General features: G+C 44.3%; 1 protein-coding gene across 1 annotated transcript in view; it reads right to left on the bottom strand.

The window, feature by feature from the left end:
- Positions 1-25,920, bottom strand: part of IL17RA (interleukin 17 receptor A) — a 395,542-nt gene that overhangs the window by 337,000 nt on the left and 32,622 nt on the right. The gene's annotated exons all lie outside the window — the stretch shown is intronic.

Here is a 25,920-nt window from a genome sequence, read left to right as displayed (position 1 = left end):
AATTTAAAATGGCCCTAAAATGTTTGGGGTGCTCCTTTCTCCTCGACTTTTTTCAATTATCACGTCTTCCACAAAGCGCTGGTAGGTGCATGTCATTCGGGTTTGCTTACGTCATGAGCAGAGTACGAATGTGGCCAAGTTCAGATTGTTTTCTGAAAGAGTTAGGGTTGCCTTAGAAAATGACATCCCCCACTAGGGAACCCCAAGCCACCCGTATTGGACACTGGCCATGGCCTGCAACCAGCACGTCTGTGCACTTTGCCCTCCCACACAAATTGGCTGCTGGCTATGACCAGTGGCCCCAGTGCGGGACTTGGCCTTGAACCAGGCCACAGGCCCCCATATCAACCCGCAGTGGGTAGTAGACACAACTCCCCCAATGGCCACTGACCATGGCAGCACTTTAGCAGCGGCTTCAGCCATGCCCCAGGTCCCTCTAACTAATCAAAGCTATTAATCTGTAGAGGACACTGGCCATGGCCTGCAGTTATAGCCAGTGACCCCAGTGCACACTTAGCTCCCCTCTCCCCCCTCACATCTGTGGGTCTAGGGGCCACCAGTAGTCCACAAGGGCCTCAAACAGTGCGAGTCATCTTGAGCACATGAACCCTATAAACAAAACTGATAGGTTCCCCTACTTTGCAGCAGTAGTACACCACTCTTGACCCACTCCTCAATCTCCAAGGGTCTTGGGCACAGCCAGAGTGCTGCAATATGCCCTTTGTACAAATGTATGCAGCACAGGGTCTCAACAAGTGCAGGAATTTGGAATAAACGTAACGCCACAAAACAATCAGTTTCCACTACCCAAAAAGGGTATCCCTCTACTAAAATGTGCATCCTTTTAAGTGGGTTCACAACCCCTGACTGAGCTATGGGGAACCTGAAAAAGGCAGGTCTATAACTAGTTTAGGCAAACCCAGATGTCACTAATAGGAGTTTGGCCAGATTTAAAAACACATCTGCTGGACGGGTTTGTGGCAAATCAGACCAGAAACAAGATCATAGTGATGGTTTGGTGGTAATCTGTTCTGTGGTTTGGGCAACATGCATGGGCAAAAGCCTAGCAGACATTCCATACCTACCACCCACGCACCCATTAAGTTTGCACACCCCCTTCTTTTGACGGAACCTCACTAAACCCTACAAAAATAAGTCAGCAATACTTTTTGGGGAAAGTTACAAGTGTCTCAAAAAGTGCTTTTGGGTGTCCAAAATATCATTGGCGTCAGGGGGCTATCGCCGACCCTGTAATATATGCATTTGCATCTTGTTTTTCTATGTTTGACACATACCGACAGTGGCAATTGTAAAAAAAAAATTAAATGACACAATAAGAATTCTGGTTAGCTAACACAAAAACAAAGGAATTCCCTCTATAGATGGAACATTTAATTAAACTAACATGATTACAAGTCCATCTTTTTTAAAAAAAAAAACGTTTTTATTTATTATGTATATAGGTCATACGCACTTTGAAATAATACATACATAAATTAATTACAATTTACAATATAAAAAAAATCAAAATAAAATAAATAAAAATTATTATATTAAAAAAAAACATGATTCATCTCATCTCGCACTTCAGTGTGCTTACACCATACTTAACTGTGTTCCAAGTTTCCCTGTAGCTAGCACTACAGTCCATACACCGTATAAGGCTATATGCATCAATTTATTATCTGTATTAAGGCAAGAATGCCAAACAGTGTCGCTTTCGATGTTATCAAGATGCGTTACAAAAGGGCCTAACAATGTTATATAAAAGGGAACCATGCACAATACATTCTGAAAGCACATGGCGAGCGGTATCCATCTTCTCCACAATACCACACAGTCGACACTGGCAATAGCTAAATCTGGTCCAATACATGCGAATACTGGCAGTTTATTTATACGAAGCAAAAGGAGGAATTTACGCAAGGCTTGGGATGGACATATTTTTAAGTAGTTCTGTGGGATTTTGAAGCTATGGCACAAAGTCTCCAACACAGTGTTGTAACTTTTCAAGCTAGCCAAAAGGTTATAGTTGGAACACCAATTCCATTTTTCCTTTTTGCAATAAGCGCCCTCCTTAAAACATAAGGAGATTCTTCCTGATACGGTTCCCACTCAATTTCAGCGAAGGTCTTATTAGCCAGAATGGTATACTTACTGTGGGCATGGGCACGGATTTCTTTTCCCAACAATTAAGTAAAGGGCAAGGCGGGGATAGTCTGGATATTAACAAAAGGCTTTCGCCATTTCAGTGCCAAAGCAACCAATGAGATCAAACCCATTTCCAGCCTAATCATTTCTATAGGCACGCTTGGACCCAATTTGAAAATCCTTCTCCAGAATGCACTCGCGATGGTTTCTAACCAAGACAAATCCTCCATAAATAGGGCCTCCAAAGCTCTGTTCATATAGCATTAACATACCTAATAAGTTATATCTTGATGTCTCTTTTATGCATCTAACAATCAGGTTTGTCAAAGCTACAGCTTTGTTCTTTTTTCCCCCTCAATAATTGCTATATAATCACAGCTGGTTTTGAATTCTAGACCGAGGTGTTCAAAACAAGTAACATGCTCAATATAGTTGCCGGCAACCACCATCCTAGGGATTGATGTCTTTCTATGGGACAATTGCATGATATTAGTTTTCCCATAGTTTATTTTTAGGCCATGCAAGTCAGCGTAGTTTTGCAATTGAATTAAAGCTCTTTTGAGACCAGAGAAGGTGTGGTCACACAGCACTATCCAGTCATTTTTTTGAAGCCCAAAGTTTCGAATGTAAATCCTGAGAATACATCTTTTCAAAAAGCCATTCTTTCGAAAGGATATTCTTCCGAAATAAATTCGAATATGGTATCTAAATAAAGGTAAGTATTAGTGCAGGGCTGGGGCCAGGGTTAGGGGTAGGGGTAGGGTTGGGGTTTGGGTTAGTTTAAGGGTTACATTGAGGTTAGGGCTAGGTTTGGGGCTAGGGTTTAGGGTTAGGGTTAGGGTTAGGGTTGGGTGGCGTGTGAATATACACAAAACCTTGAAAACCTAACAAGGTTCTGGCCAGTGCTGAAATTTCAGCACTGGACAGCTCCATGTAACGTTTTAAAGTTACAAAAAAAAAGCACTGAAATGCTACTTTTAACATGTAAAAGTGCATTTCTATTGAAACCAGTCCATGTCTATTGTCGACGGATTGGTTTCGATAGAAATGCACTTTTGCATGTTAAAACTAGCTTGTCAAAGCTTTTGTTTTCGAAACCTTTGTTTCGAGGCTTTAGTGATTCGAAACTTTTGTTTCGAAACAATCACTATAAACCTCACAGAGCACCAGGTCATCGACGTAGGACAAGCATGGCACTTTCTTGCCAGCGATTTTCGGGAGACAAATAGTTGGCCAAATCGGCCAAGTAAATGTTAAAGAGCCTTGGTGCAAGGGGACAGCCTTGCTTGACACCTCTCTGCGTTGCTATGGGCTGAGTCACCCTCCCCCTACTGTCAAGCCTGACCTGGAGTGTGTTTTTTTCATGCACTCCACGCACAGCAGACAATAGATCTTTCGATCACCCCTGCCCTTCCATCTTTTCCTACAATCATTCGTCCATTTAGCATATAGCATTCCCACTCAAAGAAAGTTTCAAACCAGTCATTGCCTCTCAAGGTCTTAGTATGCGATACCATTTCAGATGTGCAATACACATAGTCAGTCTCAGAAATGTCATGCTTACCAATAGACCTGGCATTTAAGTCTCCACCAATTACAAAAAACTCCTCGTCACTAGGAGCCTTTATACCAGAGATAACTTCCACCATTTCAACAGTGCGGGCCATAAAACCAGCAGGTTCATAAACATTCACGATTGTATCATACATATTACTATATGGTGCCTCCTGGGTCCTTTTTTAGCCATATTAGAAATATTTTAAATCCATTCATGCTGAGCTTTGTGAGCAACCAAAATTCCTGCAGGAGATAAACCTAATTTGCAAGCAAGAAGCTCAACAAACCTTCAACATCTAGTAAATGAGAGAAACCATGTGCGTTCCAAGAACTTATGGACCATGTTCAATTTGTGGGTTTAGCACTAGATTCGTTGTTTAGTACCAGCAAGTTAAGAATTCCCATTATATTCTCTTGCAAAGAAGACTATTTGTATTTCCCCCCACTTATGTCCAATGGTCTTCAGAGCCGCCCATGGATTCCAGATAGCATGCAATTGGCTTGCAGTGGTTGGCTTGGGTTCTTCTGCTGCATCCAGCTCGTACCCAAGCTCGAAAACCTGCTTTTTTAAGAGAGCGCTAAATTAGTGGTCTCAATAATAGATCAGTGGACTATGCTAAATTGATACATACAGGACTTTATCGGTTCAAAAAAATCTAAATCTTGAGTATCCAGAACCCTTAAAGGCATGATCTTACAGATGAAATTTAAGAAGTCCGATCTGTTAATGTGAAACTTGCATTTTGTTGTGCACTGCAGAGACCGCTTGATAGTGAACACAGCAGAGTTATTAATAGGCACCTCCTCAGCACTTTCAACATTAGTTTTCCTTGTAGGACCGGGAAAGGCCTTTTCGCTGCAACACATCCAATTTCATTGCTATAGGATCCTCACCTGGTGTTTCCAGCACTCTGTAGACTCAAGTACGGGTGCAATGCGATTGTTAATAGCGACCAGCACGCTCGCTTCATTCTCCACCTGGCTTCTGTCATTTGACAATCAACTTGTTAGAACGCCATTAGGCCTGGCACTCTTTTTTTATTTCTGTTCATCATGGATTTAGTCTTCTTACTTACAGCTAACACTGGTGTGTTAGCTTTTTCCAAGATAGGCACCGCTTCTTGATGCTGGGTACCTACTCACAGCTGATGGTTGAGACGGTCCTTACGTCTCTGTTGTATCCTTATTAAATATATGATTGATGTGTCGCTCCTAATGTCGTCATGCACTTAACATGCCAAGCCAGCAGCCTCTGCACTTGAAGCCTGACCTATTGATCACACCGATAGTTGTTCTCGATCTTGAGCTCGCAATTCAGCAGCTGCAATAAGATCATCAAGATCTTTATTCAGTCTACTGGATTTATTTACTAGGTGCGCACAGAATCTTATCCAGTATGTTTCCGCTTAAACGAAGTAGAACTTTCATCGCAAATTGAATGACAGATTTGATATTGATTTTTGAATTTATAGCGCACATATCCTGCATGGGAACCTGACAGCAAAATGCATCTAGGCGCAGGTAGATTTATACTTAACCAACACCATTAAACTATGCCAGATGACTCTGAGAACTATGCAAACAAATATGTTTTCAAGCGTTTCTGAAAAGTAGTTCAAGAATTTATTTGCCGTAAGTGTAAAGAAGATAGCCACTTCTCTGTTGCGGGCCCTCGAACTTGGGACTCTCACCCCAGGTAGAGGTTCTAGAGGGGGGAATTACAAACAGGCTCCCCCCAATCGATCGCAATGTCCGAGTAGGCTGCTGACTCACAATTCTAGATGTCAAGTAGGTAGGAGCAAGGCTGTGAATACATTTGAAGACAAGACAAAGCTTTAAACTGCATTCGCGGCCGTACTGGAAGCCAATGAAGGCTCTTCCAAAATTCTGAGATCGATGTTCGCCGTGGTAGTGAAAAAATCAATAGCACTGCAGAATTCTGTGCAACCTGAAGCCGCTGAAGCTGGTATTTGGGAATGCCGACCAACAGGGCACTGATATAATCCAATTTGGTGTTCGTAAGAGATCCCCCCACAATTGGATAGTTTTCCTCAGAAAATGAGTGGGAGTAAGGGATTTAAGGAGTTTCATCTGGTAATAACAGGCCTTGATAATTTGATTTATCTGTAGGTTACAACTCATACTGGACTGCCAGAACACACCAAGATGTTTGACTGTCTTTGTATAGTTGGCAGCCTGCCCAAAGAGGCTTGGGTAGGGTATGGAGTCCAGCACATTCGTCAGCTTGTTTTTTAGGGCCAAGGACGATTATCTCCATCTTAGAGGGATTCAATTGGAGTTTATTGTCCAGCAGCCATATTTTAAAAAAAAAATCTGCACATTTTTATATGTCCACAACTGCCTCTAACGGCTGTGTGAGACATACATATATCTGCATGTCATCCACATATGAATGCTAACAGATTAAGGAGAGCAAATATATTAGGTAATGGGCAGATATATAAATAAAACAGTATGGTAGACACTGATAAACCCTGCGGGACTCCAAAGCTAACAAACAAAGGTTTGGACAGGTAGGATCCTGCCTTAACCTGTTGCAAGCGATTGGACAAGAAGGATGTAAAACATTGAGTGACTGAATCAGACATCTGCGCCAGTGATGAAAGTCTAGTTTTAAGTATGCCAAAATCCACTGTGTCGAAGGGTGCCGACAAATCCAGCATGACAAGCATGCTGATGTCACCTTTGTCGGCAGTCTCGAGCAGATCATCCCAGACAGTGAGTAGAGCGGTCTCGGTCCCATGGCCTGCTCTAAACCCTGATTGGTAAGGGTCTAGGATGCTATTTTCCTCCAAAAAAACCCTATAATTGGGAGGTAACAACCTTCCCCAAAACGTTTTGCCGGCCAAAGGAGACCTGCAATGGGGCGATAATTGTAAAAGTTCTGATCCAGGGTGCACTTTTTTAGCAATGGGGTTAGATATGATTTCTTTACTTCAGCAGGAACAAAACCTTCCATAAGTGAGGCATTCACCATGAACTGAATAGGTTTGCTGAGAGCATAATCATGCTTCATTGCAAAGTAGGCCAGAATGGGGTCATAGTTGTGAGTGATGGGTTTTAGCTGAGCAATCAAGGATTCAATACTCTCAGCTGTAACCGGGGAGAAGGTAAACTTAGCTACACTATCTTGATTGTCTAAAACTGTATATTCCGTAGCAACCTCAATATATAATGTTGTGGAATGGGTATCAATACTACGAATCAGATCCATTTTTTTCTGTAAATGATGTATTGAAATCATAAACCATCTTTTGAGATGCCGGTGAACTAACTTGTGTTCAGGTGGGACTACAGAAACTTCAGGGCTGCATATTCAAACGTACCCATTGGGTGGAACATTAGTGTTCCAACGTCCATTAGAGAGGTAAATGCACAGAAGGCTGGACTGCAGCTGCAGGGTGGTGGAGAAGTTTGGCCGAGCTGGGCTTTATCGAGGTGAGATCAAAGCAGGAAAGAAGGGGGGGGGAAGGGTTGAGTGATTTGTCATCTCCCACACTCCTGATCTGCAAACAGTGGCACTTGAGGGTTTCATTCACCAATATCGGACACCGATATGTCAAAGCAAATGTAGGTGGTCTCGGACAGAATCTTGGTTTTTCATCAGAAACTATACATGGTGGAAAGAACCACCACAGGGATGGGATAAGGCTTGGAGTCCATAGAGGGCTGATTATTGAGAGGTTGATTCAGGCAACTGGGATCGCCCGATAATTGTCGAGATATGGATGGTGTCCACTGAGATTGGTCTACAGGACTTATCAAAGATGAAGAGTAGCATGGCAGACTATATGGTAGCTCTGGAGGACAACCTGGAATGAATGGATGACTTCTGGGTTGCAAGGGCGAAAATCTTGGGTGTGTATGTGGCAGTTACTTATGACAAACAATGTGCCAATCTGTACACCTATTGAAAAGCAGCATACAGGTGTTAATGTACCAGTCAATCTTCAAGCAGGTGTTCCACCAAGAATCTTCTGAATCAGCATCAGTAGTAGGCTCCTGAAGGTGGTAGGGCGATTATGAGCCTTAAGAACACAGAAGACCATGAAGTACTTCTAAAGGGAGCCACGAGAGACAAATCACTGGCAATGCAATGGAAAGATCCAGGAATTCTTTGTTTCATGATCTGGAGGGTGCAACCCCGACTAATGGAAAGATGTTGGTAAACATTCAAAAAATAAAAAGGCGGAATCGGGGGTAAAGCATTGGTCTGGAGTCCTGCTAGACTTGTGGTGTTTTAAAGGTGTAAAAAATACGACTTTACTGGTGCTATGGCTGTCTGAGGAGATTTGGAAAAATGTCCTAACTGCCCATGACCATTTAGGCAACAAACCACAACTGCTGACCAGCAAAAGTGGGATAAAGGGAAGAAATTAATGATGCCACACCTGACATCTTTCTCACGTGGAGGTCTTTTCTGCAATGCGACCTCCCTTTAGTACCTTGCTTTCCCCCCCCTCACCCTCCTTCCCTTTACTTCTCCCTGCTCTCACCACCCACTATATCCATTTTGTGGCAAATTCGTAGTGGGAGAAGTTGATAATACAATCTTTGTATGTTTCGCTTGTGAAAGATTGTCCACATGGCGCTGGTTTAGGTTTGAACGTTTACCCTTTATATGGTTCCTAATAAAAAGGTTTGTTTTACAAAAATTAAGTGTGATCTGAGAAAATCCAGTAGTTCATCTTGTACAAATGTGTAGGGGGCTTTATCTCTTGCTCGAGTGCCGACACCCGTTTCCCATGAAACGCAATGGGGTACCTCTGTTGCAAGTGGGAGGAGTCGCTTAAAATGGCTATGCTGCTAGATTGAGCATTGCTGCCAAAACTGAGATTCTCCATTATTTCCTAATAATCATTTGCAAAGCTGCTGTTAAATGGGAGAGTAAAGTGTTACAGAAATTCTGGGGCCTCGGACCATTGAAAAGAACGGTTTGGGAAAGAATTGTTGTAGTGTGGGCATTGAGGGTGGTGCCATTGCTGTAGTCCAAGTATTCCCACTTATGCTCCACAGACTTCAGAAAAGGACAAGTCCAATATGCACTGCAGATTGTATGATCTAACCTAACAGCTATTACTATTGTAGCCTTCAATGTGTATAATCAGGTTGAATTTCCACGCTCCAAAGATGCTTTAGATTAGCCACAGATTGGAGGATGGAGTAGGATACCAGCTACCAACCGTATATTGCCGATTGCCACTGGAGTTCCTGTTCCGCCAGTGGGAAACACAGACCTTACTTTTTTGTTACCTAAAAGGTGGATGGTCTTCCTCCCTAGAGACAGCAACAGTAAGCAGCCTTCACCATCACTGCTAAAGTGATACAACATTTTGTTAACCAATTCCAACTTTCTCCTCTCCTTGTCAAATAGCTCCCATGATCAAAATGCTAATAGGCACAAAAAAAAAACATAATGGGGTATTCCTGTATCATTTTCTACAGATGCAGGTTTTGGTACCATCCCATTTCGTAACTGAGACTCCAGTTGATAGAGAAAAGTTGATTTCATTGGTGAGCTGAGAGCTATGTAAAAAGTTGGTCAGGATATAACGTACAATATCTTGTATCCAGTAATCGAACTACAGATTAGTCACAGTTCATGTAGAGTACTTGTTTCCAGTTATTACGTTTTTCAACCAACATGGAGGGTGTCGAGCAAGGCATGTCAATATTGCGCAAGTGTTCTTCATTTTGGTTAATTTTGGGTGGCACCAAACACCTACTGGGCAAAAACGAATGCTGTAGATGTACAGAAAGAATTCCCAGCATATTGACGAGAGACGCAGATCCTGGGTGTTTGGTTGGGATTGGGGTTAGACGATTGGGGTTTCCAAAAATAACTTTCGGTCTTTTCTCCCCTGAACATTTCGGACTTGGCCCCCGTTCCCACCCCCTACTTACCTCGCGGCGACACACTTCGCTGTGTGCCACCGACTTGCTGTGTCCCCGCAATGCCTGTTACCTTTCACTTCCGTGATCGGGAACCGGCGCCGAAGGGTCCTTTCCTTTTTTTAAATGTTTTTTTACTTTTTGTGGGATCGGCTGCGGGGGACACCGCTACAACCCCTGCTCACTCCCGCAGCCCTTGCCACTGAATGGGAGATTTGGTCGAACTTTTCGAACGGCTGAAATTCGGCCAAATCTCCCATTCCGGCTTTTTATTTTTCCTCAGGCTTTTTGGACGTTTCCGTTTGGTTGCACTGTTCTGGAGCTCAGTGAGTAGCCACTTTGGAGTTGGCCATTTTTCATTACATTTCATACCGTGCCAAGCCTTCCTCTGGTCTGACAGTAACACTAAGGTGGATAGAAATATGGATAGAAATATTTTTGTTCTATGTCCATTATTAGTGGCATGTATGCAAACAGTAACTTGAACACAGTTGACACGTGTAATAGTAATTCCAGGGTATGATGAGCCCATCTAAATAACTATAGTGCTTTTACAGCATATTTTGAGATGGCAAAATGATAAATTGACCAAAGTTAACCCTATAAACCTAGCTACAACAAACAAAGCACCCTACAAACCGATCAGTTACCTTTTCACAGTGAAAAGAATGCTGCCCACCATTGCGGACAAACGTCTTTGCCCGCCCCACTTCCCCCCCATGCTTATTAGAGCCAAAACTGTTTTCTTTGCCAAGACCTTGCTATCATGGCACCAGTGGTAATGAATTATCCTCAGGATCGTCCATACTGTATTATTTGAATATTAAAAGTAGTGCTTTTGGTTTCCTTATTCAGAAGTACAGTGAAAGACTACAGGAAAAGTGGGTGAACAGGGTCTCATCAGCGAAGTCCAATACAGGTGCCTCATCAGTTTTCTTTATTCGGGATACTCCTCTATTTTCATCTTTTGGTGCAAGTACCAAGCAGCACCCAACTAAAGTGCACCACTTACAAAGAACGAAAGGCACATGTCTTGAACTGCTGCAGAAGTATAGAAGCATGGTTGGGTGAGAATGTCATTAACGATTGAAGCGCCTCCCTTATTTTACAGCTTGGTTTTGTGCGACAACTTGTCCAAATTCCATCAATGTTTTATTCTTGAAACAAATTCCAATGATACACTGGCCCAGACATAAATAGGGAGAAGATAGCCAGACCTCAGCCTACACTTCGAAAAACAAAAATCGCTCTTACCGTACATCATGTTGACCTCCTTTTCAGCTGAAATAAAACACGCCCAAGTTGAAAACACAAAGTGTGGGATGCAGAGGTTGAGATGTCCATGCAGTTTAGAAATGATGCTGAGAAACTGTCCACAAGGTATGCTTTGTGAAGTGCACAGGAAACTGGGGTTTCTGCTGCTCATTCTGGACATCCAACAAGTACAGGAGAGCTTGTGAGCTCTGTGTGATGAACATTCACAGCTACCCATTGATATCCATTTCTGCAGGCACACCAGATGGTCAGGATACTATCATTCTTACGCCGACTTTCTAAACAAACTTCACTCGCCCTTGGGACTGGCATCTCGAAGATGGGCATGCCTGTGCATGCAAAAGATCATGGAATGAAACTAGCTCCAAGTCTGAGAATGGACGAATAGTGTTGCGCTATAACAACGCCACCCAAGCGCACAGTAATGCAAGAGTCATCAGCATTAATATAACCAACGGTGAGGGATCATGGTATTCGTAGTACAAAACATCATAAGAGCTGCAGACTCAGGCACTAAAGCAGCAGCACACAGAAATGTGTCAACGTATATATTGTCAGCCCTGACGAAGCAATGCTGAAATTTATGCAAAACTTGGAATTGGTGGGTGGGGGTGAGAGAGCTGGGCAGGGTGGGTTTTAGGGGGGTGAGAGCTGGGCAGGGTGGGTTTTAGGGGGTGGGTGAGAGCTGGGCAGGGGGTATGGGGTGAGAGCTGGGCGCGTTGGGTGGGTGGGGGTGTGTGAGAGCTGGGCAAGGTGGGGGGGTGAGAGAGCTGGCTTTCTGAGAGCTGGGCGGGTCGGTGGGGGGGGATGAAAGGGCTGGGCAGGGTGTGTGGGTGGGGGCAGGGGGGGGGGGGGGGGAGAGCCGGATAGAGTGGGTGAGGGATAAGGGGGGGGCGAGCCGGATAGGGGGGTTTAGAGCTGGGTAGGGTGGGGCGGAGAGCGGGTAGGATTAGAGGGTGTGGGGGTAGGGTGGGTGGAGAGCGGGTGGGAGTAGGTTGGGCTAGTAGGGGTAGAGAGAGTGGGACTAGGGTGGTGGGGATTGGGTGGGTGAAGAGAGGGAGGGAGTAGAGGGTGGAGATTGTGTGGGCGTATAGAGGGAGTGGGTCGGCTGAGGGATTGGGTGGGTAGGATTAGAGTGTGGAGGGTTGGTTAGATGGAGATGGTTGAGGGCAAAAAACCTTTAGAACAAAGCAGCCTTTGGAGGACTTGTCAAAAGTAGCCCAAACAAAACCCAGCTGGTACACGTCAAGGTGGTGGGTTTTGTGGGTGGGGTTAGAATGGTAGTGGGGTGGGTGAGGGTAGAGCGAGAGAGCGAGGTTGGGGGTACAGAGAGTCGGTGTGGGACGATGGGTGTAGAAAGGCAGCCTCGTGTAGACAAAAACATGTATCAACACACCTGTTTAATGCAGCCCTTAATGTTCCCAAACCGTGTCAGAAGATACATTAAAAACAAACAAAAAAAGGTAGGACTTTTGGTAGAAAAAGGCAAGGAATGACAAAGAAATTGGTGATAGAGTAGTTATTTGGGGCAAGGTGTTCAATGCTACTTTATCATGGAAATCTCACATTAATGGCCCATCAACTAGTGATATTTCCAGTAGCCATTGAGTGAATTCATTCTTGAGATCCACATCACCAGTAGAACTATATTCCATCACCTAGAAAGGATAATGAAAAGAAACAATTCTGCCTTTGCTTTATGAAGTCGAATGTTACTCTGCAAAGATAATGCAGGCTTTGAAATGATTTTAAAAAAATGTCTCGGTTAGTCTAGTTTAAAAAGGAAAAAAAACAGATGTTCGAATTTTAATGTGCACCAAAAAACGATTTGGTATACTCGCAAGAAATATTTTAAAGCTTAATTAATAAGAGCAAGGGTTCCATGTCATTTCATCGTGGGATGTTTTTTCACGGGCTTTTATACCGTGGATTTTTTTAACAAAAAAACACTGCATTTTTTGGGGGGTGATCCCCCCAATCCTTTAACTTTTTTATATATCTCCTAACACCCACACCCAATATATATATTTTTCCAACCCCCCCCAAAAAGATTCAATGCGTTTTTTCGGCAAATAAATCGCAGTAAAAAACCCTGCGAAAAAACATCTCGCGATGAAAGGACGTCGTACCAGGGCAAGATTGTAAATATTTTAGAATTCAAATTTTCATACGGTTTTCTCTCGAAGTCTTTAACAAATAAAAAGATGTGCTCGATTTAGGCAGCACTTGGGAACCCCAGAAGAACATGAAACATGCAGGCTGAACCAAAACAAAAGACGCCGCAGGGCATTCTGGGACGCTGGCACTACATGACACAGAGCACTGTACTGCTGGTCGATAATGGCGACCCCCGCACAGCTGATAATTGTACTCCGCGCACATTCACCAGCATCACTGGAAACCTGGCAGTAGACAGGGCAGAACAGAGGGGACCATAGCACCGACGGACACCAGCAGGCAACACCGCAGACCGTTCTTGAGGCGTTTGCGTTGTTAAAACACGTGCAGAGGTATACCGTTACCAAACCATGTGGTGATGAACACCAGAAAACATGTGGGGTTACAAAAACTGGGAGACAATTTCCTGGCTTTGTTTCCGGTTCCATGTCATTTCATCGCGGGGTGTTTTTTCGCAGGCTTTTTTACCGCTGATTTTTTTACAAAAAAAAAAACTCATTGAATTTTTTATTTTTGGGGGTTCCCCCCCAAATCACCCCATCCCCATAAATTTTTTTTATATATCCCCTAACATCCACAACCAATATATATATTTTTCCAACCCCCCCCAAAATTCGATGAGTTTTTTTGGCAAAGAAAAAAAAAAATACGCAGTAAAAAAAAAAAACCTGCGAAAAAACATCCCACGATGAAAGGAAGTCGTACCTTGTTTCCAACCCATCAGCAAACAACTGCAGGCAGATGCAGACACGAGTGAATCGCTGTGTATTCAAGCTACCACTAGCAATGAGCGGAGGGAGCCAGAGTAGACGAGAAGTGTTCGGTATTTCTTTACATTTAATTAAAATGTGTTTAAATATTAACAAATATGTTTGCTAACGTCGTTTGGCTATCAATGGTCGTATATACACCAAGCAATCAAGCGCTTAGTTACTGAGCGCTCTTTGGACTCTACCGCCCCAGGAGTACTGCAACTTTTGAAGCTTTTGATTTTTGGGCTGTACTTTAGCAACAATGCCACTGTAAAAACTAGATGTATAATTAACTCAAGGGTCGTAAAAGAAGTTATGAACAGGAGCAGCACACAGACTACTCCGGCAGAATCTTTCCAACTGGCCCTATGCAGGTCCAGTGATCGTCTACTGCCAGACGCATTTCAGTGACAGCTCTCAGCTTACATCGGCCCTCCCAAAGAGCACATTATTGGTTCACCATTTGAGCTTGGAAAATATTGCTGTCCTTAAAGCGCAGCACAGTATTTGGGACTGACTGGCCAGAGTCCGGAACGTGGGTCATCCCATCACCACCTGCATGGAAAGGTGCACATCATCTGGAGGCGCTAATCCGCAGGGTCAAGCTGGTTCAGCAAGTGTAGCAATTCTTTGGCCGACAGATTTTTGGCACTGCAGTAATGGGTGCAAACAGAAAAGTAGGACTGCTCACTGCCTAGGGAATCGCCTGTTCTACAGAACGTTTCAAAAAAGCATACAGGCGTTTGTACTTTTACAAACATATGAATTTGGAACTGTTCAAGGAATCTCTCTCACTCGAGGCACTTCCAGAGTGTGGGATAGACTCGTTGCATTTCCAACAAGGAAGCATTTCCCTGGCTGAGAAACAGCTCAACACGATGGAAGAATGACTTTGTTTTTAGACGAGTAAAAAATCTACATCCTCAAGTAGCTGAAAAAAAGAAAAGTTACCTAATGGGTACCATTCTCTTTAACATCACATCACTGGCGGACCTGCTTGAGGAGGAGTGGGGGGGCGTGTGTGTGTGTATATATATATTAGAGTGGTGTGGGTGTAGGGAATCTGCGTTTGTATAGGGGGTGTGCGCATGTGTATCATTTTATTTATTGGATATTTGTAAGTTGCCTATATAACAAATGTTGTTTGAAGGTGCCACACAAGAAAAAAGGGGGGGGGAACAAGGGAGAAAGTTAACAAGAACGGTCCTACTAGGCCTTGTGACAATCGTATCGTGCAAGTGCAGTAACAAGAAGTGCGAGGGAGGTGGGGGAAGGGCTGGTCTGGGCGAAATGCAAAGTGCAAGGGTGGGAAGGGAAGTGCACAGTAAAGAGGAGAGAGTCAAAGTGAAAGGGGAGTTTGGGGGGGGGTGAGAGGGCCACAGGGGCTAGGCAAATGCTAAGGGGAGGCCAGGAGGGCAAGTGCTCGGGATTGCATGGGGTGCAGGGGGAGAGGGTCCACATGCTGTGCGTGGAGGGGGGACTGGCCGGGCGGCCTGGTGTCCTGTAGAACTCATAGGGATCCAGGCAGCCAGTCACTGCAGCAGATGGGGTGTTAGGAGGGGAGAGGGAAGGAAGAAGAGACAAGGGGGGTCTTGAGGAGCTGCCAGAACTTAAGGAGGTCTGGCTCAAGCGTGAGAGGGGCAAGGAGACTATTCCAGAGGGAGGATCCTGGTAAGACAGAGAGCTACCCCCCACTGTCTGCTTCAGGAAGCACCTGATCTGCAGAGAGTTGGAGCTAGAAGACGGGAGGGCTCTAGCAGTGGGGTATTTAAGGAGAGATAGTTGGATGTAGCAGGGTCCCAGGCCCCAGAAAGCCTTGTGGATGATGCAGAGGGTCTTGAACTTGATCCAAGCAGCAACCGGAAGTCAGTGGAGAGATTTTAGGGCTGGAGAGGTGCAGTCCCTGGGCTTGAGGCCAAGGATAAATCTCACAGTCCTATTCTGGATTAGTTTAAGTGGGCGAAGGGGTGGGGGAATAAAGGACGATTGAGGAAGAGGCTGGTGCAGTAGACCAACCTAGAGAGGACCAAAGGGAAGGTGAGGAATGGGAGAATGCCTCTGAGGAGGTGCAGCCGACAGTGGGCCTTCTTAGCAAGGTCCGCGAGGAGAGGAGAGGAGAGGAAGAGAGAGAGAGAGAGAGAGAGAGAGAGAGAGAGAGAGAGAGAGAGAGAGAGAGAGAGAGAGGGAAGAGAGAGAGAGGAAGAGAGAGAGAGGAGAGAGAGAGAGAGAGAGAGAGAGAGAGAGAGAGAGAGAGAGAGAGAGAGAGAGAGAGAGAGAGAGGAGTCAAAGATGAAACCAAGGTTTTTTGCCTCACAAGAGTGGGGGAGGGGACCCAGAGGACGGCTGGAGGGTAGGAGGGACGGAGGGAGCTGGGGTCCCAATGAGAAGGATCTGTATCTTACTGGCATTAAGGCAGAGATCATTGGCAGCACACCATGCCTGAATAGCAGTCAGACAGTCAGGGATGAGAGAGTAGGAAGAAGAGGAAGTAGAGGGAAGCTTGAAGGATTCTGAGGTAGAAAACAATTAATGTGAGAACAGTGTCTGGAATGTCAAGGTCACAGAGGAGAGGAAAGAGGAGTGATCCACAGTTCCGAGGGCTGCAAATACATCAGGCAGAAGGAAAATGGTAGAAAGGTTGGTGTGGTGAGGAAGCTAAATAATTCACGAGACTGAGGGGTCAATCATAGTGGCAAGTCTGGTCTTAGCTGCTCTTCTTCCGCTGCTGGAAGTGAATTGGTGGATTAAGTGGGACACTTGACAAATATGTTGAGCATAGGAGAAGTTGGGGTTATCTGCGTTTCACCATCTCCATTGGACCAATGGCTGGGGTAACTAGGAGTTACATTAGGCTGGGATAGGGGCCGGGGGGAGTCTTGTTACCTTTATTAACTCTACACCTGCCTTGATAATACCAAAGCCCTGCATAGTCCCTTCTCTACCACTTGAACCAGTGTTTAACTAAAGGGATTACAAGCAGAGGACCCACATTGCCTAGTCTCTGGGTGTGGACTGACAGCAATGCTATACCGAAGCGCTCTAAGGTTTGGTAGGCAGATGAAATGAAGCATATATTTTACCCAAGACAGCTCAGACCGAGATTTCCCTCTCAGCGGAGGGGCTGGGCCCACAAATATGAGAACATTCTACTAGTCACTTTCCTTCCATTCTATAGGAAATGACCCATTGACCGAACAGATTATCAAGGGGATTAACCAACATGGAAGCCCAAACTTCCACCTTGACACTGTCCATAAGGCAAGCAGTCATTTTGATATATGATAGAAAGCAAACAAACTACTTTATAAAACACCTAACTAAATATATTCTTTTTATCGTAGGGAAAAATTGACTTGAACTGGCAGGACTGAATGTCCAAAATTGTTATTGAAGAGACGTTGTGTCATTTGTATTTGTGCTGAACTGATAGATGGGGTGCTCAAAGAAAAGTGCATTACTTTGTTCAGGACAGGGCTCAAAATGTGCACTCGCCACTAGCCAATGAATTGGTGAGTAAGAAATGGTGTGCTTTATGTATGCATAGAATGGAGGTGGCGAGTGACTTGTTATGCCTGGCTAGTAGCTTAACCTTGAAATGTTGCCCCCTGGTTCAGGAGTTTCTTCATCACAATGTGTCTTTGTTAGTTGACAAACCTCATGCCAGGTGGTTATGGGCCAGCCAAACAGGGAACTTCTCCCCCCTCAGGAAGTGGGCACAGACAAAAAAAAAAGACAGTGCCAAGCTTCTGACTGGGATGGATATTCCCCTGGACAGTTACTATGCTCGGTAGGGCTTTGGTGGACATTCCCGGCATAAGATAGAACAAAAGGTCTAGGTCGCAGAGTAGTCCCCTTCTACTTTCAAGCTTGCTGGACTACCAAGAGGGGATCGGGGCAGATTCCACTACTGGGGACTCTTCCAGCCTATTTTCCATCTTGACCACTACTACATTAGGGGTCTTCTGCAGACAAGATGGAGCCCAGTTTAGTGCTCATAGGAAATAGTGCTGTAATGCCCTAACCAAGAATGAGGGGTGCTCGCTTGTCCAACCAAGCTTGTACAATCTCATGATACAGGAAGGGCACTTAGGTTGCACGGGCGCCATGGAATCTATGTTCATAGTGTACACAGTTGGGAATAAATGTGACCCCACACACACTGCAGCGGTAGGCACCCTAAGCCACACTACTTTGATTATTAGACTAACAAACCTAGGCATTGATGAGTCTGCCTTGAACTGGATGGAGTCTTATCTAACTGACCGACAACACACGTTCTTGTCAGGCTTTCTCATCAGTATTATTCAACGTGTATTTCCTGTCACTTGCCAACTTGATGCATGCTTTTGGATTCCATTACTTTTTAACAATGTCGAGGACTCACAAATACTTTTAGAACTTGCTGCACGATCCCAAATTGAGGAGTTAAGGAAATCCTTTAAAAACTGTATCCTGGCCGTGTTAGAAATGCGTGAAGCTGACCCCACAAAAATAGAAATGTTTCCTAGAACTCTGTCAAACGCCGGCTAAATCTATTAAAAGTGTAGGTGTGTCTGGAAACTCAGAGCCATACATTAATCTGGTTATAAAAGTAGGTTTCCATCACCAACAAACAAAAAAGAATTTCCATGCTTTAAACAACCACATACAATTCAATGCAATATCATTCTCGTTTTATCCTAGCTAGATTACTCAAATACAATTTTGGCACCCCCAATTTCTGCTAAAAAGACTCCAGAGACTGCAGAAATGTTCAGACAAACATCCTTTTTAGGATACATATTAGCCCCACTATAAGAAGCGTGCGCTGGCTTCCTGTGGAAGAAGGGGTGCAGTTCAAGGAAATAGCTCGATACACCAATCATTTTCATGACCAGGGTCCTCCCTTTCTCTCCTTCAGTCGGTCTAGCTACCGGCCAAGCATTCTCCTTATGTCGGCAAAAGCCAATCCACTGGCTGTACTGTACCATGGATCAATCAGCAAGAGCCGCTTTGGTGGTCAATCTTTTTGCTTACCTCTCCAGATTGTTATAGAACAAATACTCTGACACATCTCAGAACAGTTGAGACACATCTTCACTACAGGAATCTGATGCACTAACTCCCATTGCGTAGGAGGCACACTAAAATTCCATTCCATACACAGTAGTCTTACCAACCACAAAGGTTGGGTACCACTGTCCCTCATGTGGTCAGGATCACATGATGATCGCCGAGCCACCCCAGCCCTTCTCCGACATCACGCATTCAGAGTATATAGACATGTAAGGGACAGCATAGAGGTACAACTCCAGTCATAGAAGGACAGAATGGTGAAGAAAAAAAAAAAAGACTGACACGCAATTCCTCAAATGCAGGTCTATAAGTTACTAGTGTTACTGGCCTAAACATAGGCAGACACAATAGTCTTGAGCATTCCTTGCCTCAACTCGCAATAAATGGGGTTGAAGGATCAATGCTAGAGGGGAGCAGTGTAGACAAGTGTACAGGGCAGTATATTAGAACTCTGAATAAAGAATTATACAGGCTCCCCCACTAATCCTTTTGTTCCCCCCTCAGCTACAATGCTTGTCCAGGGTTGGTCAGGGTGGTGTGTTCACATGGATCACGCTAATAAAAAAGAAAAAAAAAAGAAAAAAAAAAACACACCTCTAACAGGGCATGTCATGTGCAGTACTCAATTCTATTCAGACAAAAATCTGTAAAAACACAAAATAAGAGTTTGGAAACGCTACATCGATGGTGTGCTGGTCATATAATGTAAATGTTGCCCACAAACTGCAAGGTCACATGAAGTTGATCTAGGTTTGTGTACTAAATGGCGCCAGATGTCCTTCTCAAACTGTAACACAGAAATGGTGGTATACCCAGTGTGGTGCCCATGTCCACTTTTGAATATTGGTAAAACAAAGGAAAATTAGGACAAGAATTACGTAATACAAGAGCAGCATGAGCAACAATATTGAACAAGCACTTTCAGGCCCAAAACCATAAATGCGATGAGCTGAAATGGACTGTACCTTTTAAAGTGGACAAAGGGAAAGATGTAAATGCAGATAGAGACCGATTATTAAGAAAAGAGCAAGAATTGATTTTCCTTTCACAATGTGATCAGGAGGGGTCTCAATGAATATAGAGTGGCATAAGATATGGAGTTGACCAAAAATACTAAGTAATTGCACTCAGTTCCTACAAGAATATTTGGGCAAATGAGTGCTTCGCCCGCGTGTGGCCACAATCCCATAATGTCTAACAACTCATGTCATTATATCCTTAGAGCCCCATAGACATAACTCAATTGAGAGTATGGGTCAGAGTGTAGATTTTGTCTTCTATAAGACAAGTCAGCCATTGGGATGGAAGAATGGTAAATACTATATTAGTTTTGTGAATACAACCAATCTAAATTTTTATCTTTATCACATCTCTATTAGCCTTTACAGGCAAAGATGGCGCTGATTTTAGAGGCAGTTATATACACAGCATAAAAATGTTGAGCCGCATGCAATTACATGATGATGTTAGTCTGTATTGCAAGGAACTCATGGTGGCAACAGTAAAGACAGACACAAGTGATCACAGTTCAAGGGTGTTTATTAAACTGTAAGCAGGTTGGAAAAATGCCTAATCAAAACCTAAATCTAAGATGGGAGCAAGTGTCGACCATGAAATAAAAATAAGGCAGTCCTAGTGGCTCTGTGTCAAAATAAAGAAGGACATATGCTAAGAAACCGATTACCAAACCTTACAACTAATACAAAAAGGAGTGTGGGATAGTTCTCAAGAAACAAATGAAGTGTTCTCAAATAATATGTCAGGATACAGTAGCCCGAGACTCCCTTCCCCACGTTTTAAGCATGAGGTAAGGTGGGATCTTGGAGCCTAGTACAGTCTCGAGCTTCCCCAGCACGAGACGACAGTTTCACTTGCAGCTATCAAGACCGTTGATAGCCAAGTCTCGTCTCTCCTGAAAGTCTCTTGCCTTCGATGGCCTGACGTAGTCAAATAACAAAGCAAAGGTTCCTTCAATCAAATGAAAGTTTGTTTCCTGGTTTTACTTAGAGTGAGGATTCTTCACCCCTAGGTCCCCTCTTCTGGGCGCTAACCCCTCTTTACTTTCAGCCTCCCTCCACCGGGTTCAGTATGGCTTTTCTTTCCTTCACAAATCTCAATGTCTTTTTAAACAGTTCCAGTGGACGTCGCTCGGCCGGGTTCACTCTTGTCAACATGCGGTTTCTTGGAACTTTAGACATGCCCCCTTCTCGTCAGCATCCCTCTTCCGGGTTCACTCTTGCCAACTTCTCATTCGCATTAGCTTTCAATGCTTGCAGGATTCACTTCCCTTGCTTTCTCACAGTTCTGAGGTCAAAGGCTTAAGACTGTACAGGGATTTTGCTTGACCTCCTGTATGACAACTTTGACCTATCCTGACGGCTCTCGTATGGCCTTCTGGGCCTTCTGGGCCTTCTGGTAACTCTACTTCCATTCAGACGAGATTAACCAGGGTTTCTCGGAGCATGTGGTGCCAGCTCCCTTTTGCAGCTGGTCTCCCTTTTTTTACTTTGCGACTTTCATTCACCACAGCCCGGTTCTTATCGGCTCTCCCCTCGACTCACCGGCTGTAATGAAGTGCTTTGCCGTTCCTCTTTAACTGGAGTCAAGGCGGGTACCATGGAAGCAGGAGTCTCCCTTGCTCTGATTTATCAGCGTTGATACGCTCCAGATACCGTTGACATCTGCTGCAGCACACTTCGGCTACTGTCCTCGGCCTTATGATTCTTTCAGCGGAGGGTTTGCAGGGTTTTGTCGAGGAGGGCAGGGTTGCATCTCTCCTCATCAGCCTCTTGATGTTTGCCACCTTTCTCCTCCTTTTGAACTGCCGGGTCTGGATAGCTGTCTCGTCGTGCGGTCTGCCTTGTTCATACTGTGCTCTTGCTCCATCTTTTATCCCTTTGGGGAAGGGAAAGGGCCGTCAGATGTGTGCGATTCTGATCAATTGCCCAACTTTGCCGGACCCTTGTATCGGGACATGTCCGGTAAACAGCTCTGGTGTTAGTCCGTTCTCTGGTGTGTCGTGCAAAAGTGTTTGTGTCGGAAAAGGAAGGGGGGGGCAGTGGTTTTGAATGTCCTACCTGTAGGATGGGAAAAAGGTGTTGAAAGAAGGGGGAAATATTACTGCGTCTCACCCATCAGTGTCCCACTCACACTCCTCGAACACCCACTCTCCCCTCATCTAGGTGATCCTCCCTCACTGGTTCACCCCCAGGAACTGGATCCAATAGCGAAGGGCATGTCCTGACTACCTGGATGACAAATCCCGGGGACTAGCTAGGGAGACACCTTCAGGTTTCTCACAGTATGCACTGTTTTAGTAACGCAGAGTTTTCAGGCTTTTCAAACCTCTGTGGCGCTGCACAGGACTATTTATTCCAGGTCCACGCTAGCTGATGGCGAGAGTACCATGTGCTACTGAGCGGGTGGTCAACAAAAATGAAAGAAAAATGCTGTCTCTGAAATAGGAAGTAAGTGCTGAGGGCTAAGAAAGCAAAGGGGCAAAAGAAAGAGGCAAATACAGTCTATCACATGGGTGACCAAGCAGGGTAACTGATTGCACTCTGTATAAGTAAGCGTATGGATTACATCTTGATAACACTGCAGGTTTTACATTTTGATGAGGATTTTACTGATGTGGTGCTGTATGATTGCGTTCACAGTGAGAATGTGCTAAAGCTTGAGGCCGCCACAAGCAAGTGGTGTATAACAGAGTAAATCGTTTGCCGAATGACACATCCTATTTTTAGTTATGAGCATTTGATGCCATATGGTTAAAATAACGAGGCTTAAGAGTGTGAAACCTGCAGCGTATTAGGAAGAGAGGACACAGTACCCATTAATAAGGGTGAAGAGCGTGACGCCAATAGAGGTGCAGTAAAGCATGTAAAAATGAAAGAAGGTTCTTTTGTGCAATAGACAAAATATTGACTGGTTTGGCTCCGGTATTCCTTGAAGTTGAAGGATGCGCAGAAGTGGCCCCTGAAGAGGTTCCATGATCCAGTCAGAGTTAAGGAAACCAAACATGTAGGGCAATGTGTGGTACGGAAAAAGTCCTGTACTAAATATAAAATAATAGTCTGGTTGCATTCAGCAGGATCACTCTAGATATATGAAGAGTTTGTATTTGAAAAGTGGGTTATTCAAGGTTGCACTTTAGGGTTGAAGCCTGGAAAGTCTACATTTATAGTCACGGGAGCACTTTATGATTATTTAACTGTAAGAGATGTTTTTAATAGAGGTATATTGTTGAGTTTTAAAGGTGATATTTCTGGTTTTTAATATAAATCCCTGCATCTATGATGAATATCCCTTGTCAAAGAAATGTGTGAAAAATTATGAATAGGAATAAAGTTGTTTCTTAAATTGAAATAAAAGCATCAGAATTGTGTACTGCTCATGCACTGGCGGAGAAGGTTTTTTTTCTTATTATTATTAGTGTTTTACAATACCAGGGACACAACACCCCTGCTGCCTCAACAAATACCCTGTTGTCTCTCCAAAATGGTGATTGTGTCCACATGGCTTCCATCTGCAAGAAGTGAGGGGTTATAGGGAGGGGGTTCATATGTTGATGCATCTTCCTAGCACCCCAGGATCCTGTGCTCTGTGGATCATAACAAGTTTGTAGTATGCTTGCAGCAAATCTGTAGCAGGGAAAGCAGCACTACTGCAAGCAGCTCACAGGCGACATTGAGCAAGCCACACCACATGGAAAGGTGCAGCTCAGCTCATATCACAACCGCCTTGCCCGCTTCCTGGCAATACTCAATGCATCTTCCTAGCACCCCAGGATCCTGTGCTCTGTGGATCATAACAAGTTTGTAGTATGCTTGCAGCAAATCTGTAGCAGGGAAAGCAGCACTACTGCAAGCAGCTCACAGGCGACATTGAGCAAGCCACACCACATGGAAAGGTGCAGCTCAGCTCATATCACAACCGCCTTGCCCGCTTCCTGGCAATACTCAATGGCACATTGCACTTAGGATGCAGTACAAAAACGTCGGATGCCACCAGGGAAACACTAAGTAAGGCTGCGTAGAGCTGCCGTGTAGAGCTGCTGATCCTCATCTGTCCAGGTTGAGGGAAAGGCAACAAAGTCTACCTGAGGCCATAAAGGTAAGTAAGAAAGTTGGCATAGTTCACAGATAAGTAAATAAAGGTTATACATTTTCAGGTGTTATATAGATTAAGAAACGCTGCTTTATGTAAATGTAGAGACAACTATATTCCTCACTCTTGACCCGGCTTCTATTAGTTTTCTGGTTCTCCAAACTAGAGGTCAGCTGTAAAGTCATTGGGAATGGAGGTTGCTGAAGAAAAAGTTAGAACTGTTGAAGAGGAGGTACGATGCGATGGTCCTTGTTGACAAAAGCAAAGCTCTTGTGTCTGCAGGTGCCGACCGTATCCAACTGAGATAGTTGAGGCACACCGACCCCTGAGAGGACAGACGTTCCCTTTTAGTTTCTCAATATAGGAGCTGCAGGTTCAAATCTTGTACGGCCTCAGATTGCAGGCGGTGATGGATGCTAGCGTGCTTAATATCAAGTCGCCCCTCCTCTTTGTGTCAGATCTTTAAAGAGATGGGTCAGCACGGCTCCCTGGTGGAAATGGGGGGCGGGGGGTGTTCAAAGGGTCCGAACGTAGCTGTTTAAGGGTGGAGAGCCCCACATTGTAGTCTTTCTCTGGTAAGTGGCATTACACAACAGCCATACAAAAAACAAAATGCCTGGAGACACACAGCCTGCCATATGAAAAGACTTGTACTGAGAAAAAAAATTATAGGTTGTATACTCTGCACCCGAGAGACTTAGGGTGCTTCAAGAGATGCAAACAGTATTGTATACCTCACAAGGCATAATCCAATAAAAAACATAGCAGGTACAGGAAGAACAAACATCACAGAGGCCTTCCACCACAGGGCTAGAATGAGACTCAATCTCATGATACATGACGCTAAAATGAACAAATCAACATCAAGCCAAATATGGAAAGGATTTAAACTTCAAATGAGGATTGTGACAAAGAGGAATCACTGTGACGAAAAGAAGGAAGGAAAAAGGAAAAAGGAAAAAGGAAAATGACCGATGATGGGCTTTGGCCAAAAAAACAAAGCCTTCGATTAAGGAGAAGGGCTGTGACAAAGAAGGAAGGTCTGACAAAGTACAACAAGTAAACGAGAAGGACTGTGACGAAGGGACGACAGTAACATATGACAGAGGATTAAGCTAAAGGATAAGGGCAACCTCTTTCTCATCTCTGTAGCATTGTTTGGCAACAACATAGCGCATATGTGTGCCAGAACCAAAAACAGTCAGACAGGATACATATACTTAGCTAGGATGCATGTACATCAGGGAGGAAACATCAGAATGACAGTGCATCCTTAACCCAATCAGAAAAACACATACACACAAAAAACAATTTGAAAAAAGGTAGCTTTGCCAACTTTCAATAAAAAGTTGCAATGGCGTGCCAGTATTCACCGTACCCTGCAAGAATGAAGACAATACAATTTCTGCAAACAGTGTGGGAAGGGCAGTGCTTTAAGTGAGATGTGAAATCAAAAGGAGGGGGTGGGGTGGAGGGGGGCTCCAACAGCAGGATGTGGCCAAGGTGCTCGGCGTGGCCTCAAATGAGGGGCAGTTGGCTTAGCCAAGGGCCACCTCCCCAAAACAATACATCAGGAGACCCTGCAAACATGTATTTTGAGTAACGCAGCAGTATCTCAGGTGGTCTCGTTTGCATTCAGTCTGCATCAGTAAATAAATACACCTCCGACTCAAGTTTGAAAATAAATCAGTATCTGTTAATTACTGACTAAGAATACACAATTCAATCAGCGATTAAATCACCATTATTCTGTAAATAGGGCCAGTTTATTAACTCTGCTTAAGTGGTCGTTTAGGGTTTCCGCTGCCCGGCTGGCTGCTTTTATTTGCTCAGCGTGGGAAATTGCCCATTGGAGTCTGCATTATGAAACGGTTCCATCATACCGGCAGGTACGTCGTGTCTTTTATTTATTTCCCTTGAACGCACGTTA

Source organism: Ambystoma mexicanum, chromosome 12, assembly GCF_040938575.1.
Source record: "Ambystoma mexicanum isolate Mex_15411 chromosome 12, UKY_AmexF1_1, whole genome shotgun sequence".
Lineage (NCBI taxonomy): Eukaryota > Metazoa > Chordata > Amphibia > Caudata > Ambystomatidae > Ambystoma > Ambystoma mexicanum.
Note: the sequence above shows the minus strand (reverse complement) of the source record. Positions and strands in the feature narration are given on the sequence as shown.